General features: G+C 35.4%; 1 protein-coding gene across 1 annotated transcript in view; it reads left to right on the top strand.

Moving 5' to 3' along the window:
- HTR2C (5-hydroxytryptamine receptor 2C) overlaps positions 1 to 13,377 on the top strand; it is a 256,248-nt gene that overhangs the window by 73,204 nt on the left and 169,667 nt on the right. The window lies entirely within an intron of this gene.

Below are 13,377 nucleotides of genomic sequence, written 5' to 3'. Positions count from 1 at the left end.
AATGAAGCTCAGGTTCTTGATGTCACATCACAGAAAGAATTCAGTGAGAGACAAAGTGATAGATAAGAAGTGGATTTATTTAGAGAGAAACACATTCCACAGACAGAGTGTGGGCCGTCTCAGAAGGTGAGACAGGCCGGTGTATAATCCTTTTAATGTGCTGTTGGATTCAATTTGCTAGTATTTTGTTGAGGATTTTTTCATCTATGTTCATCAGTGATATTGGCCTGTAGTTTTCTTTCCTTGTGACGTCTTTATCTGGTTTTGGTATCAGGGTGATGGTGGCCTTGTAGAATGAGTTTGGGAGTGTTCTTCCCTCTGCTGTATTTTGGAAGAGTTTGAGAAGGATAGGTGTTAGCTCTTCTCTCAATGTTTGATAGAATTCGCCTGTGAAGCCATCTGGTCCTGGGCTTTTGTTTGTTGGAAGATTTTTAATCACAGTCTCAATTTCAGTGCTTGTGATTGGTCTGTTTATATTTTCTATTTCTTCCTGGTTCAGTCTCAGAAGGTTGTGCTTTTCTAAGAATTTGTCCATTTCTTCCAGGTTGTCTTATTGGCATATAATTGCTTGTAGTAATCTCTCATGATCCTTTGTATTTCTGCAGTATCAGGTGTTACTTCTCCTTTTTCATTTCTAATTCTACTGATTTGAGGTTTCCCTCTTTTTTTCTTGATGAGTCTGGCTAATGGTTTATCAATTTTGTTTATCTTCTAAACGAACCAGCTTTTAGTTTTATTGATCTTTGCTATCATTTCCTTCATTTCTTTTTCATTAATTTCTCTTCTGATCTTTATGATTTCTTTCCTTCTGCTAACGTTGGAGGTTTTTTGTTCTTCTTTCTCTAATTGCTTTAGGTGTAAGGTTAGGTTGTTTATTTGAGATGTTTCTTGAGGTAGGATTGTATTGCTATAAACTTCCCTCTTAGAACTGCTTTTGCTGCATCTCCTAGGTTTTGGGTCATTGTGTTTTCATTGTCATTTGTTTCTAGGTATTTTTTGATTTCCTCTTTGATTTCTTCAGTGATCTCTTGGTTATTTAGTAGCATATTGTTGTATGTGCTTGTATTTTTTATAGTTTTTTTCCCTGTAATTGATATATAGTCTCATAGCATTGTGGTCAGAAAAGATGCTTGATATGATTTCAATTTTCTTAAATATACCAAGGCTTCACTTGTGACCCAAGATATGATTTATCTTGTAGAATGTTCCATAAGCACTTGAGATGAAAGTGTATTTTGTTGTTTTGGATGGAAGGTACTATAAATATCAATTAAGTCCATCTTGTTTACTGTATCATTTAAAGATTGTGTTTCCTTATTTATTTTCAATTTGGATGATCTGTCCTTTGGTGAAAGTGGGGTGTTAAAGTCCCCTACTATGATTGTGCTACTCTCAATTTCCCCATTTATGGCTGCTAGCATTTGCCTTATGTATTGAGGTGCTCTTATGTTGGGTGCATAAATATTTACAATTGTTATATCTTCTTCTTGGATTGATCCTTTGATCATTATGTATTGTCCTTCTTTATCTCTTGTAATAGTCTTTATTTTAAAGTCTATTTTGTCTGATGTGAGAATTGCTACTCCAGCTTTCTTTTGATTTCCATTTGTATGGAATATCTCTTCCCATCCCCTCACTTTCAGTCTGTATGTGTCCCTAGGTGTGAAGTGGGTCTCTTGTAGACAGCATATAAACGGGTCTTGTTTATGTATCCATTCAGCCAGTCTATGTCTTTTGGTTGGAGCATTTAATCCATTTACATTTAAGGTAATTATCAATATGTATGTTTCTATTATCATTTTCTTAATTGTTTTGGGTTTGTTACCGTAGGTCTTTTCCTCCTCTTGTGTTTCCTGCCTAGAGAAGTTCCTTTAGCATTTGTTGTAAAGCTGGTTTGGTGGTGCTGAATTCTCTTAGCTTTTGCTTGTCTGTAAAGGTTTTAATTTCTCCGTCGAATCTGAATGAGATCCTTGCTGGATTGCGTAATCTTGGTTGTAGTTTTCATCTTTTCATCACTTTAAATATGTCCTGCCACTCCCTTCTGGCTTGCAGAGTTTCTGCTGAAAGATCAACTCTTAACCTTATGGGGAATTCCTTTTATGTTATTTGTTGTTTTTCCCTTGCTGCTTTTAATATTTTTCTTGTATTTAATTTTTGATAGTTTGATTAATATGTGTCTTGGCATGTTTCTCCTTGGATTTATCCTGAATGGGACTCTGCACTTCCTGGACTTGATTAATTATTTCCTTTCCTATATTAGGGAAGTTTTCAACTATAATCTCTTCAAAGATTTTCTCAGACCCTTTCTTTGTCTCTTCTTCTTCTAGGACCCCTGTCGACTCTTGGTGCATTTAATGTTGTCCCAGAGGTCTCTAAGACTGTCCTCAATTCGTTTCTTTTTTTTTTTTTTTTATTCTGCTTGGCAGTAGTTACTTCCACTATTTTATATTCCAGGTCACTTATCCCTTCTTCTGCCTCATTTATTCTGCTATTGATTCCTTCTAGAGAATTTTTAATTTCATTAATTGTGTTGTTCATCACTGCTCGTTTGCTCTTTAGTTCTTCTAGGTCCTTGTCAAACATTTCTTGTATTTTCTCCATTCTATTTCCAAGAATTTGGATCATCTTTACTATCATTACTCTGAATTCTTTTTCGGGTAGACTGCCTATTTCCTCTTCATTTGTTTGGTCTGGTGGGTTTTTACCTTGCTTCTTCATCTGCTGTGTGTTTCTCTGTCTTGTCATTATGCTTAACTTACTGTATTTGGGGTCTCCTTTTCGCAGGCTGTAGGTTCGTAGTTCCCGTTGTTTTCGGTGTCTGCCTCCAGTGGCTATGGTTGTTTCAGTAGGTTGTGTAGGCTTCCTGGTGGAGGGTACTAGTGCCTCTGTTCTGGTGGATGAGGCTGGATCTTGTCTTTCTGGTGGGCAGGACCGTGTCCGGTGGTGTGTTTTGGGGTGTCCGTGACCTTATTATGATTTTAGACAGCCGCTCTACTAATGGGTGGGGTTGTGTTCCTGTCTTGCTAGTTGTTTGGCATAGGGTGTCCTGCACTGTAGCTTGCTGGTCGTTGAGTGGAGTAACTGTGAGTAGTAGTAACTCACATAGTCTATTAAATAATGCTAATCTTGCCAGAAGGAGATCACCTCTTATTCTTTTTGAAATTGTCAACAAAAATTGTCAACAAATCAGATACTATGTTTTGTTTTGGGAATAAGTGAGGAATCACATGGATTTAGGGAGAAAAATCAACCTAAAATAAAATGTGTACAATAGTATTGCCTTTTATTGTAAATTACTTGCATAAGTAACAGAAAAATCATGATGCCTAATGTAAATGTCCCAAGTATAAGAGGGGCTACTCACATGAAAAAGTACTATGAATTTTCGCAGGACACATTCAGACCATAGCACATACGTAGTTGCATTCCATGTGAAGCTTCGAGTGAAAATATGACAAGAAGAGGATCAAAAACAACTGGGCTTCCCCGTTGGCATAGTGGTTGAGAGTCTGCCTGCCGATGCAGCAGACATGGGTTCATGCCCCGGTCCGGGAAGATCCCACATGCTGCAGAGCAGCTAGGCCCGTGAGCCATGGCCACTGAGCCTGTGCGTCCAGAGCCTGTGCTCCGCAACGGGAGAGGCCACAACAGTGAGAGGCCCGCGTACCGCATAAAACAAAAACACAAAAACACCCCTGACATCTATGCTTGCAATTTTCATCCAAATCTCTCAGACGAATCAACAAAAACCAAACACACATTTTAAAAAAATCATTTCCATCTCCTTGTAGTTTTTGTTTTGCTTGTGCTTTTGGTGAATTGGTTTTATATGATGCTAAGATCTCTGAAACAGCAAGGCTATCTTCCAAATTTAACCACCACCGAGTGAGGGAAGAGTGTTTCTAACAAACCTGTGTTTGCTTTTAATTATTTATTTACTAGGTTGGCCTTTCTCCAAAAGATAAACAGGAAGACAATAAGTCAACTTACCTTGAATGTATTTTTATCAATTGAGCCAGAAGTATAGGTTGAATCTTTGTCTCAGCAGGTAGGACTCTCTAGGAAGAAGAATCACAAGAGATCAGGAGGGGACAAGTCAGGCAATTTACTAAGGTCCTAATTCGTAACCAACCAGGAGAATCTCTGATTAGGCACATTATGAATACTGACAGCAGTTAAGGTCCAGGCATACAGGAAGTTTCTGTCAAAAGACCAAACCTATGCAGCAGGTAGACATCCCAGAAATTAGGCAAATCATGAGATCGGTGGAGACTAGACAGGTATATCTCTTCCCATCTGACATACACCTGTATGGCTGCCACTGGCTGTGAAAGTCATCTCAATTTACCCAAGTACTTCAAGCTGATTCGTAGCTTAAGGTGGAGTTTTCCACAGTGCTGAAAAGTGTTCTGTTTCCTCTTGCTGATTTTCATGTAAATTTGTGGTTTCATTTTTAAACAGACTAATTGAGATATAATTTAAATATTTGCTTAGTTTTTGATATGCCTTTCTTATTGGCACATATACCCTCTAAGAAACTAAAGGTCCCTTTCTTTTTTTAGTATCCATGACACATTATTTTCTCCTTTCCTTAAGAGAGATTTTTCTACTTAAAATGTATTCTTTATCTATCTGACCTAACAGTTGTCATTTTTCCATCCCTATCATTTACAACCTAATTATTACTTGGACTAAAACCTGTTTATAAGGAGATATGTTTGCCTGTTTCATGCTGCTGACAAAAGATTCATAGTGATAGTAGGCAAAGCAACATGTTCAGTTATCAATTAAATATACTAAGGCAGGGGAAACATTAGAAATAAGATCTAATGACTTAGAGGCTAAGCAGCAGATTGAAAACACAAGCTACAGTTGTGAGTATTGAGCTCAATTCCGTTCTAAGATTGCTCTCTTTGCTTCAGCTGTCCCTGCAGAAATGGAGTAAGTCATGCTAACCAACCTTCAAAGATAGTTGTCAGGAATGTTGCTAAAAATAATAAAATGTAATAGTCACTAACATAATTTTCTAGAGAAATTGAAATGAAAAGCAAACTGAGTATCTAACAAATAGTTTTTCTAAAGTTTATTCAGAGAACAACCTTTCTAACAATCATCTTATTTCTCTTTACGATTATCTAGTTTTACCATATTAGTGTTACCAAGATGCCATATTATGTAGGATGAGTAGAAAACTTGAATTCTGAGCAAAAATTACATTTTAGGTTTTGTAATAACATGAGGCAATTCAAGATATGAGATTTGTGTTTGGTTATTTACATCAATATTGAACACACTGTTTCTTTTTCCTTCTAGTAGATGTGATTTTTAAGGTCATTTACATTAGAGCTTTAGTTTTCCTAACACATACACATAACTATTATTTTTTTTAAGTATAATCCATTGTACAGCCAAATTTTAAAATGTTTTGAAGGAGTTCGATAATACCTTAAGTTCAATGAATAGCAATATTGGATACTATTGGATACCAAATGCATTGGGTAAATTATTTGCAATAGAGCTTTATTTTTAAAGCACAGTTTATATTTCAGAAAATGTACAGTAACTAAATTACTTCCCTATACTTTTCCTGAATAACCTTTTACTGTCTTCTGGTTTTTTGGTTGTTGTTTTTTTGTTTGTTTGTTTTTTACTTAAAATGTTACTTAGTAACTGAAGCAGTAATGTAAATAATAGAGCTCCCTTACAACATCCTTGCATTATATGTTCATCTTCTGCTCAGATTTATAGTATTCTATTTAGTCTGTGGATTATCAAAATCATTGAACTCTTTTTTTAGTCAAACTTCATTAATTCAGAATGGACATAAATTGAGGATGACTAAGTAAAAAACAAAAGAAAAGTATGGGGTTTAGGAAATATCTAAATTCCTTCAGAAACAATAATGTTGTTCACTAGAAACTCGTTTTTTTTCCCCTTGAAAACTTTTTTTTGCATCATGCAAGATTTCTTAGCAATGTGACTGTCATATTATATCAGAACAGACAAGTGAGATGATGGGGCACTGTTAATTTGATCTTGAGCAATGATTTCAAACATTCTATAGTATTCAATGATATCTATTATTAAAATAGGTTACAGCAAGACCTTTGCTAGTTACTTCAATCATTACTTGTTATCACTATATAATTATGAAAATAATTTAATAGTTTTACATTTTTATAATTCATGGTATCATTGAACTATTAATCATTTGTTTCTTGAGTTTTAAGCGAACTCTGGGCTCTACTAAATAGAGGAAAACAATGTCACATTCTGGGGAGCTTAATATATTCAAACCTGTAAGCAATAATTCTATTACACTTATGTTCTTTTTGGTTTTGTGAATCTATTGTATGTTTTTGATTTGTGGTTGTAAGCAACAATTCTAAATAGTAGATTATGAGCTAATCTGAAAATAATACTATCATTTATAGAATCTGTTGCTTTTTAACAATAAAAGATCCCTAGAGAACAACAATAAAGTATTGCTTACAGCAGTGCATTCAGCCGTCCCCCGGATCTGTCTTTTGCTTCAATGGTGTTTGGACAGAACAGACCCAGGGACGCCCCTTGCTCCAGCCTCAACCATCCTCCAACCCTTTTTTCCAGTCGCAGCCTTTGGATACAGCCACTCAGCCATCCTCAGCTTTGGGGACCAGCCAACACCATTTTCTGAGCTTAACTCCTTATTATTGATCAACCACGAGCTCCCAGATTCCTCAGAATTATTCCGCTGAGGTGGAGGCCGCCACCAACCTCCTGGTCAACCTGCATCTGGGTCCTCCTACACCTACTTCTCTCTGGGCTTCTATTTCCACCACGAGGATGTGGCTCTGGACGGCATGGGGCACTTTTTCTGCAAATTGTCCAAGGAGAGGCATGAGGATACTGACAGTCTCTTGAAGATGCAAAACCAGTGCCGCGACACTACCTTCTTTCAGGACGTGCAGAAGCCGTCCCAAGATGAGTAGGGTAAAATCCAGGACGCTATGGAAGCCTCCATTCTCACGGAGAAGAACGTGAGCCAGGCCCTTGCGGGCCCGCAGGCCCTGAGTTCTGCCCGCACAGACACGCACCCCTGTGACTTCCTGGAGAGCCGCTTCCTGCAGGAGCAGCTGAAACTCATCAAGCCGACGGCGACCACCTGACTAACCTCCGCAGGCTGGCTGGTCCCAGGCTGGGCTCGGCCAGTATCTCTTTGAAAGGCTCACCCTCAAGCATAACTAGGAGCCTCCAGAGCCCAGAGGCCTCTGAGGAGCCCCCCTGGTGTCAGGGCTTCTACCTGAAGCCCGTCTCTGCAGCCACTAGGCAGCTTTTTAACTGCCCTGGGGCCTTCTTCCAAGCCTTGGACCAAATGGAAACAATAAAGCTTTTTGCAGCAAAAAAACCCAATTTACACATGACTTTAATTCTGCCCTGTGTGAAAGGATACTTGGTTTCTGTCTTTGTTTTCCTGAGACCTTGAGAATAAGACAAGTAAATTTTGGAGAAGAGGATTTCTTTAGTTGTGTGTCATTTTTTTTTTTTTTTAGTATTAGTTACTGAACCTATTTGTAATCTGGCATAAACAATTGAATTATTGAATTAATCTAAAAGGAGCAAAGATCAGGTATCTATGCTAGGATGCTAACTTATTTTTTTTATTCCTCAATCCAACACTCAAAGCTTACTCTTTCCCTCCAGTGTCCTATAAAATATATATTGATACTATAAAATATATACTGACTTGTATTTTAAGGAGTCTAAACTAAATGAAAATAGGACTAATTTGGACTTTGGAAACCTTATGAGAATATTTATGTTATTTATTATATGTTGAGGCAATTGAAGGTGAAACTGGAGCTGTGGAACTGGATGGCATTGAAGTCAAATGCAGCATTAATTTCTAGGAAGCCAAGTAACCATATTGGACCCAATTAGCTTCTCTCACTGTTGTGACCACAGATTGCACACAGGCTCTCTTCCAAATGTGTGTCACAGACACAAGGCAGCTATGGAAGAAGTCAGAGTGTGTGTCCTGATTATGAGCCAGACACATGACCTTTACTGATAGGCAATGACATATTATGGGGTGTTTAAACATTTCTAGAAATACACAAACTTTTTAAATGTTTGCATTCAAATAATTTTAGCTAAATTCACTTGCATACTTTCTTATTATGTATGGCAAAATTTACTTTCCTCTAGTAAAACATATCACCTATATCTGCCCATGTCTTGGAAGACAGAGAACATACTAAAACTTCTGCTTCACTGATACTGAAGAGCAATATATGCATATATCCAGAATACAAACATACATTAGATTTACTAAACATAGTAAATATTGGAAGGGTTTTAATATCAATAATAGACTCTCAATGACAAGTCCTATGATTTTTTTCCTTCTCAGTACTTTTTCCTTTGTACAAGATATTGCCTTATGTTTCCAGAATGAGACTGATAATGGGTATATCCTCCTAGCATAGATGCTTGATCTATGCTCCTTTTAGAGTAAAATAAATTCTCTTAGCAAGAGCCTTCCACAATAGGTTTGAAGGTACTTTGTGAACACGTTTTGAGAATACCTGAAGTTAATTACTAATCATCTAATTCAAAATGACAGGTACTCTGATTAACTTTTACACCTCACCCACACATTTTAAAATTTTTTTTAAATTTTTATTTAGCTCTCAGAAATTCTGTGAGGGAATCCATCCCCTGAAGGACCAAAGTTCTATAATTATTTAAAAGATGTGTATTTATGGCTAGATTTAAATTTAAGATAGGTGGGTGCAGAACCTGAAAAGGCATAGATAGAAGGAGTAAAAGTAGGTTTTATAGCATGTGCCCCAATAAGTAAATTCCACTCCATACACTTCCTTCTTGCAAATACTCTAAATCCAGTGTCATTCTACTGTGTAGGTACAAAGTGCATATCTCATAACCATTGAAACAGTAATATAACCATAAAAATGGGTACCAGGAATGATTTTTCTTTGCCTATAATATTTCATAAAGATGCTCTTATAACCCTTCTGCTTGGGAGGATCTATAATTCAAAATGGAAGGGAGATTATACAGTCACAATAGTTCTTTGCAATCATTTAGCTATTTCAAGTAAAGTTACATACTTTAGACCAAAAATTAACTTCTACTTCAATAAAACATATAATATACATATATATGATATAGTTCAGGCTATTTTCTAAACCAAGTAATTTTTGAAGGGTAGTGGTACTGCTGATGTACAGGGCATGAAGAGATATTTTCTTTCAAATGACTTAGAGAGGTCAAAAGTAAAGATGCTTGTGTTATAGTATATTTTCTATATTTGTGTCAATTTTTGATATATAGAAGAGCCTTTTTTCACTCCATTTCCTTTCAACAGTTTTTTTTATTTTATAAAGTGCATTTTAATAGGTAAGATGTCACCGTAAAAACCGATAAAAAGGATAGCAATCATACGGTGGTTTTTAATCTTTCAAATTAAGCTAAGAATTATATTCATGCATAAATAATTTTCTGGTAAGAAATTAGAGTTCTCTCAGCATGTGAAATATTACTTTAATTTGATCAGCAGGTTGGTATATTAGAGCTCTTTTATTGCAGTAGAAAAACATAAAGCCTAATTCCCTGGTGATTTATGTAATAGTGCCCAAACCATTACTAAGCTCACTTTGTCTATTAATTAGAATTTTGATGATCAGATGAATTATGAGTCATTTAATTGAGCATAATCATCATCAGGTAAGCCAGTATGAGCCATGCCATTGAACAAATTAAGCTTACTAAGAATGCCGATTTCAAACTAATATAATATTGCAAGTCAACTATACTTCAATTTTTAAAAACCGCTGGTTTCAACTCTTCCCATTCAGTACTTGCCAAACAAGATTATATCTTTTCTCTTTAAAGTTTTCTTTGCAGAGAAAAAATAAATGGTGACCTTGGCATAACAATAATTGGTTATTTCCAGACTCTCCTAACCTAAAGATGAATTAGTTGAACCTCTGAGCTACAAAATTTTCCACGCAACTTTCATTTCTTCTCTGCATACTGGGAACCAAGTCAAACAGTTTTTTAAAGAGACTTTTAGTTAGAATTTACTTTTGAGTAGTACGTTTGAAAAGATATAGTTAACTATTTAATTGATGAATACATACATTTCTACCCTTTAAGCAATGAGTTGAAAGAATACTTTTGTGCAATAAACTAGGAGTGTTATGCACTGGTAACAGCTCACATTCATTGAACATTTACTGTATGCTCAGAATCATTCTAAGAGTTTCACATGCATTTTTCACTATCTCTTCCAACAACATTTTATGATAAGTTTTGCTACTATCCCTATTTAAAAGATAAGGAAATAATCACATAGAAGTTAAATAACTGGCCCAAGATATACAGCTTGTACACGGCAAAGCTGAGATATCTCCTTTAGCAATTTATGGCATAAAGTTTTCCATTTTTATGCTCAGAAATCATTCTTTTGTGTTTGGTCTTTATTAACTATGTAAATATCATACTGACCTTTGCCCCAAAGCAGTGCATACTAACCCTGAAATAAGCAGTTAAACAGTTGTACAGTTAAAAAAGAATTGATATTTTTCTTCTCTGCCTAGCATGCAATAACACATCTTATGGTGTTTACTAATCTAACAATGTGGATTCACTGTGTATAATGACTCTGTATTGACCCAAACCGAAATTTATGCAGTATATTAAATTTCTCATTAAATATATACATTTGTGGCAGATCGATGATTAATACCCCTGCAAGCAAACCCACAGACTGTTATTATGAGTTGGCCATGTGTTTGCTTTCAGGCACTTTGCCTGAATAAAATGTATCCAGGACCAAAATATTCTTCTCTTACACCAAAGTAGTCTGTTTTTTATAATTAATGTATGAGTTTAACTGGAGAACAGACCTGAATAAAGAATGGAATTTAAATGTATTCCTATTTAAAGTTATTGGATGCAGTCAGAAAGAGTAAAACAAATACCGTATGCTAACACACATATATGGAATCTAAAAAAAATATGGTTCTGATAAACCTTGGGGCAGGACAGGAATAAAGACGCAGAAGTAGAGAATGGACTTGAAAACACGGGGAGGGGGAAGGGTAAGCTGGGACGAAGTGAGAGAGTAGCATTGACATATATACACTACCAAATGTGAAGTAGATAGTAGTGGGAAGCAGCTGCATAGCACAGGGAGATCACCTCGGTGCTTTGTGTCCACCTAGAGGGGTGGGATAGGGAGGGTGGGAGGGAGGGAGACGCAAGAGGGAAGAGATATGGGGATATATGTATACATATAGCTGATTCACTTTGTTATACAGCAGAAACTAACACAACATTGTAAAGCAATTATACTTCAATGAAGATGTGAAAAAAAAATAAAGTTACTGGATGCATTCAGTGAATTATCTATTCTTGGTTATATATATATGCATGGTGGCATGCCATGTAAACCATGGACTAGCCTCATCATCGGACTTATGGCATTTATTTGATATTTTTGGGTCAATGATTTTAATTAGGACATATCCAATATCTTCCACTTTGTGAAACTGTTTCTATACAGTTCTTAACACACCATGGGGGAAATCAAGCTGAAGACTTACATTTAAATATTCATGTATGCCCACTGGTATTCACAGATGGAAAAAATTCTAGAGTGCTTTCTTTACAGAAATTTATGAATGGTTCTTGACAAATAAATTTCATCAATTTCAGATAAATTTAAGTGAAAATCTAATTAAAATGACAAAAGCAATTATATGTAAATATAATTATATGCCTTGTTTTCAGATCCCAGATGCCCAATCCCCAAATTACATAAAAATTATTGTTAATCTCAGTAACAAATACTAAAATGAGCATTTTGCTGCATTACTGGTATCTTGCACTTTTTAATCAATAGACTGAAAATTCAAAAGATTTGGGTTTGTAGCATTTAGACTGCTTTGGATTTGACTTTAACTATTAATTCAGTTATTTTTACATTTCCATCGTGATTGATGTCGTACAACAATATGGTATTTATTTCTGCAGTTGTTAAGCTGATCTGTGATGGCTTAGAAATTATGTCACATTCCATAATGTGTAGATATTTTGAAATACCATAAAACTTTTAGAATATTTCTTTGATCATTAGAATTATTAAATGCTAGTCATTGACATTATTGACAGGGACCATATTTTTAAGAATTTGGCATGCACAGTATTGGGCTCAGGCATTATTACCATTATTCATAGTTGACAGTTCATTGGAAGGTAAAAAAATATTCAGATACTATTACCGTCTCTTCTCTAAAAGTACAGACAGTCCTCAACTTATAATGGTTCGACTTAACGATTTTTTTTCAACTTTACTGATGGTGCAAAAGTGGTACAAACTCAGTAGAAACCATACTTCAAATTTTGAATTTTAATCTTTTCCTGGGCTAGCAGAATATAGTATGATACTCTCTCGTGATGCTGGGCAAGCTGCAGCTCCCACTCAGCCATGTGATCACAAAGGTAAACAACCGATACACTTACAACCAGTCTGTTTTTCACTTTCAGTACAGTAGTCAATAAATTACATGAGATATTCAACACTTTATTATAAAATAGGCTTTGTGTTAGATGATTTTGCCTATCTGTAGGCTAATGTAAGTGTTCTGAGCACGTTTAAAGTGGGCTAGGCTAAGCTATGGTTAGGTGTATTAGTAGATTAGGTGTATTAAATGCATTTTTGACTTACGATATTCTCAACTTACTATGGGTTTGGGCACATAACACCATTGTAAGTTAAGGAAGATCTGTATAGACAGTTGCATTCACTTGCAACATACTTGAGAATGAGTCTAATATGCACTTGTCATAGAACCTGTTCATAGAAAATGAGCAATGACAGTACCCAAACATTTATCTTTTCCTTTCTAAAGTACAGAAATGAAAATGTCAGGATTCTGTTAGACATAAGCAAACAAGAAAAAAAAAACTCTTTGGGAGCATTTACCTTTATAAGAGAGAAGTGTTAAATCTTAAAAGTAGAGTAACTTGGACTACAGAATTAAATTTATCTGAAATACACTGTAAAATAACATTTCACATCACTTGGATAAAATCACTTAAAAATTTCAATTCCATTTTATATTTTGGATTAAGTAACTTCACGCATAAGCATTTATTTATACAAAATAATTTTTAAAGGAATATGCTAGCTATATGACCTTGGGCAATTCACTTAGCTTTCCTGTAAAATAAATATTTCTCACCTTTAAAATGGGGATAACAGCGTTGATACAAAGATTAAATGAAATAATATAATTACATACATAGTTTTAAATAGCTACAGCTAATATCTACATTAACAATATTCACAACATATACAAACAGCCT

This window comes from Kogia breviceps, chromosome X (assembly GCF_026419965.1).
Source record: "Kogia breviceps isolate mKogBre1 chromosome X, mKogBre1 haplotype 1, whole genome shotgun sequence".
NCBI lineage: Eukaryota > Metazoa > Chordata > Mammalia > Artiodactyla > Physeteridae > Kogia > Kogia breviceps.
The sequence above is the reverse complement of the archived record's forward strand: the minus strand, read 5'-3'. Positions and strand labels throughout refer to the sequence as shown.